This window comes from Ranitomeya imitator, chromosome 2, assembly GCF_032444005.1.
Source record: "Ranitomeya imitator isolate aRanImi1 chromosome 2, aRanImi1.pri, whole genome shotgun sequence".
Classification (NCBI taxonomy): domain Eukaryota; kingdom Metazoa; phylum Chordata; class Amphibia; order Anura; family Dendrobatidae; genus Ranitomeya; species Ranitomeya imitator.
Window position 1 is genome coordinate 365160457 of NC_091283.1, and position 4809 is coordinate 365165265.

The following is a 4809-nucleotide window of genomic DNA, read 5'->3' on the forward strand; positions in this document are numbered from 1 at the left end:
CATCTACGATCTATTCCTTTTTTGTAGAATCATCTGGTGGGATTCTTTTTCTTAACCCCTTTCTGACATTGGACATACTATCCCGTCGAGGTGGGGTGGGCCCTTATGACCACCGACGGGATAGTACGTCCAGCGCGATCGGCCGCACTCACGGGGGGAGCGTGGCCGGGTGTCAGCTGACTATTGCAGCTGACATCCGGCACTATGTGCTAGGAGCGGTCACAGACCGCCCCGGCACATTAACCCCCGGAACACCACGATCAAACATGATTGCAGTGTTCCGGCGGTATAGGGAAGCATCGCGCAGGGAGGGGGCTCCCTGTGTGCTTCTCTGAGACCCCCGGAGCAACGCGATGTGATCGCGTTGCTGCGAGGGCCTCTTACCTCCTATCCATGCAGGTCCCGGATCCAAAATGGCCACGGGGCTGCATCCGGGTCCTGCAGGGACTACTTCCGGGACCAGTGCAGGCGCTGGTAAGCCTGCAGCGATGTAAGTAAGATCGCCGATCTGACAGAGTGCTGTGCAAACTGTCAGATCAGCGATCTGTGATGTCCCCCCTGGGACAAAGTAAAAAAATTTTTAAAAAAATTCCACATGTGTAAAAAAAAAAAAATTCCTTAACGAATAGCAGTGGACGCCGCGATGACAGCACCCATATAGGCTGTAACTTTTCTCTCTGGATATCCAATACTATATTGGTAGCAACCTCCGGGCAGGCCATATAGCCACCTGAATCTATACATTGTCCCAGTAAACGTTACTGATGAAGGTCCAGCTGTGGGACCGAAACGTTTTCTGATTTGGGATAATAAATCTTTCGTTTCTTCACACCACAAAGTTGAGTGCCGTTTTTTTTTATTATTTACCAATAAAAACGTCAACTCGTCTCGCAAAAAACAATACCTCACATGACTCTGTGGACCAAAATATGGAAAAATTATAGGTCTCAAAATGTGGAGACGCAAAAACTTTTTTGCTATAAAAAGCGTCTTTTAGTGTGTGACAGCTGCCAATCATAAAAATCCGCTATAAAAAATGCTATAAAAGTAAATCAAACCCCCCTTCATCACCCAATTAGTTAGGGAAAAATAATAAAATAAAAAAAATGTATTTATTTCCATTTTCCTATTAGGGTTAGGGCTAGGGTTGGAGCTAAAGTTAGGGTTGGGGCTAAAATTAGGGTTAGGGTTTAGATTACATTTACGGTTGGGATTAGGGTTGGGATTAGAGTTAGGGGTGTGTCAGGGTTAGGGGTGTGGTTAGGGTTACTGTTGGGATTAGGGTTAAGGGTGTGTTTGGATTAGGGTTTCAGGTAGAATTGGGGAGTTTCCACTGTTCAGGCAGATCAGGGGCTTTCCAAACGCGACATGGCGTCTGATCTCAATTCCAGCCAATTCTGCGTTGAAAAAGTAAAACAGTGCTCCCTCCCTCCCTTCCGAGCTCTCCTGTGCGTCCAAACAGGGGTTTACCCCAACATATGGTGTATCAGCCTACTCAGGACAAATTGGACAACAACTTTTGGGGTCCAAGTTCTCTTGTTATCTTTGGGAAAATAAAAATTTGGGGGGGCTAAAAATCATTTTTGTGGGAAAAAAAAGATTTTTTATTTTTACGGCTCTGCGTTATAAACTGTAGTGAAACACTTGGGGGTTCAAAGTTCTCACAACACATCTAGATAAGCTCCTTGGGAGGTCTAGTTTTCAATATGGGGTCACTTGTGGGGGGGTTCTAGTGTTTGGGTACATCAGGGGCTCTGCAAATGCAACTTGACGCCTGCAGACCAATCCATCTAAGTCTGCATTCCAAATGGCGCTCCTTCCCTTCCGAGCTCTGCCATGTGCCCAAACAGTGGTTCCCCCTCACATACGGGGTATCAGCGTACTCAGGACAAATTGGACAACAACTTTTGGGGTCCAATTTATACTGTTACCCTTGTGAAAATACAAAACTGGGGGCAAAAAAATCATTTTTGTGGAAAAAAAAAATTATTTTCACGGCTCTGCGTTATAAACTGTAGTGAAACACGTGGGGGTTCAAAGCTCTCAAAACACATCTAGATAAGTTCCTTAGGGGGTCTACTTTCCAAAATGGTGTCACTTGTGGGGGGGTTTAATGTTTAGGCACATGAGGGGCTCCCAAACGCGACATGGTGTCCCATCTCAATTCCAGTCAATTTTGCATTAAAAAGTCAAACGGCGCTCCTTCCCTTCCGAGCTCTGCCATGCACCCAAACAGTCGTTTACCCCCACATATGGGGTATCAGCGTACTCAGGACAAATTGCACAACAACTTTTGGGGTACAATTTCTTCTATTACCCTTGGGAAAATAAAAAATTGGGGGCGAACAGATCATTTTTGTAAAAAAATATGATTTTTTATTTTTACGGCTCTGCATTATAATCTTCTGTGAAGCACTTGTTGGGTCAAAGTGCTCACCACACATCTAGATAAGTTCCTTAAGGGGTCTACTTTCCAAAATGGTGTCACTTGTGGGGGGTTTCAATGTTTAGGCACATCAGGGGCTCTCCAAACGCATGGCGTCCCATCTCAATTCCAGTCAATTTTGCATTGAAAAGTCAAATGGCGCTCCTTCACTTCTGAGCTCTGCCATGCGCCCAAACAGTGGTTTACCCCCACATATGGGGTATCAGCGTACTCGGGACAAATTGTACAACAACTTTTGGGGTCCATTTTCTCCTGTTACCCTTGGTAAAATAAAATAAATTGGAGCTGAAATAAATTTTGTGTGAAAAAAAGTTAAATGTTCATTTTTATTTAAACATTCCAAAAATTCCTATGAAGCACCAGAAGGGTTAATAAACTTCTTGAATGTGGTTTTGAGCACCTTGAGGGGTGCAGTTTTTAGAATGGTGTCACACTTGGGTATTTTCCATCATATAGACCCCTCAAAATGACTTCAAATGAGATGTGGTCCCTTAAAAAAAAATGGTGTAAAAATGAGAAATTGCTTGTCAACTTTTAACCCTTATAACTCCCTAACAGAAAAAAATTTTGGTTCCAAAATTGTGCTGATGTAAAGTAGACATGTCCGAAATGTTACTTATTAAGTATTTTGCGTGACATATGCAGCGCCCCAGAGTCCTGGTCGTGCAGTATTGTTGCTCCTCCACCAGGGGGAGCGGTTCTATCTATTAGGCCACTCCTCACACTCTGGTAAAACTGGGGGTTGGATAGGAAGTTAGTCAGAAAGCAGCCTGGGAGAGTTCCAGGGAGGACCTGTCATGTGTGGGATCCTGACAGCGGCCTAGCACAGAAAGATCGTTACGGAGCTGCGCCTTCACTGCATAGCGGCAGTCTCCTAAGAAAGGACAAGAAGCGAAGTATATTGTGGAGAATTGAGAAAGGAGATCACAGCACTAGGAGATATAACCAGGAGGAGTCCTGCCCTAAGATCGTGGCAACATCCTTCTGAGGCATGTAGCCAATGGCCGGAACACCGAGGGAGTACTGACTACACGCATTGCTCCAGATAGCGGCAGGGGCCGCCAATTCCAAGTTGACTGTCCACCCTTTACACCTACGAAGACAACGGAGGCAAGTTGTGGGAGAGGGGAGTCTCTAGGGTCCTTATAAACTAACTCCAGGCCTACCCTGTCATACGGGTGCGTCCTATCCATATCATCTGGGGGACGGAGATAGGACATCAGAAACAGATAACGGAGTTGTGAGGACTATCCTGTGGTGCTCAGCAGGGAGGTACTACAACACACAGGCGCTGGTAGGAAGGCTACTGATTTCCACCTGCAAAGGGAACTCTGGATGTGCCTTCGGACCGGCCGGTCTCAGCCAGCCCTGTTAGCAGTGTTCTGGATTGTGGATGCTGAAGTCTACAGTAAAAGGTAAAGAGACTTTAACCCTGTGTCCTCGTTATTTACGGCAACCAACACCTTTAATTGGACGTCCCTTAGCAGGGCCACGGACCGGGTCGGACCACCGTGATATCCCTAGAACCGAGATAGACAGACCCGGTACCGAATACCCCGCGGCCCTGCATCTGGGGGCGCTCCAAACTTGGTGTCATGAACAGGATCTACTTAAGCCTGAGAATCAGGTCATGTGTGCCTTGGAACTGTGTCTGAATTGTGCTTGAACTGTGTATTGCCATTTGCCGCCAAAATCCGCCATTGCTGCGCCGTGTGGAGGGCAAGGGGAGGAGCCATAGCTTTGTGGGCGGAGCCGGCCGAAAAGAGCGGGAAGGCGGGTGCCATACTGCTGCCTGGGAAGCCGGAAGGGAGTAGCGGCCATGTCTGACCCGGGAGGGGAGGTAGCGGTGGTCGCAGCCGCAGATGCAGAAGCCCCTCTGGGTCCCGCAGTAGGCGCCGCCATGGGCCTGGTACCGCTACCGTGTCCTGCGGAGCTTGCTGCTCCTATCAGCCAGCCGGACACTGCCTCAGCTACGGCGGCCATTATGCCCTTTTCCATGCCATACATACCCGGAGCCGCCTGGCTCCCGCGATACTCTGGAGAATCGCATACATTAACTGACTTTAGAGACGGGATCTGCAGCCTGCTTGAGTTTTATCCCCTGACAGAGCCTCAGAAAGTTCACATGATAATGGGCCAACTATTTGTAGCGGCTCTGAGGGAAGTGAAGACCTGGCCCGCTGCGGATAAGAGAACTGCGGAGCAGGTCTTTGCAAAGCTTAAAACCACTTTTTACACCCGCACCGCCACAGAAATTAAATTGACGTTCTATGGGTGCAAGCAGAGGTCACAGGACAGCTTACGGGACTATGCCCTTAATCTCCAGGAGGCATTGCGGGCCATTAAGCAGAATGACCCAAACA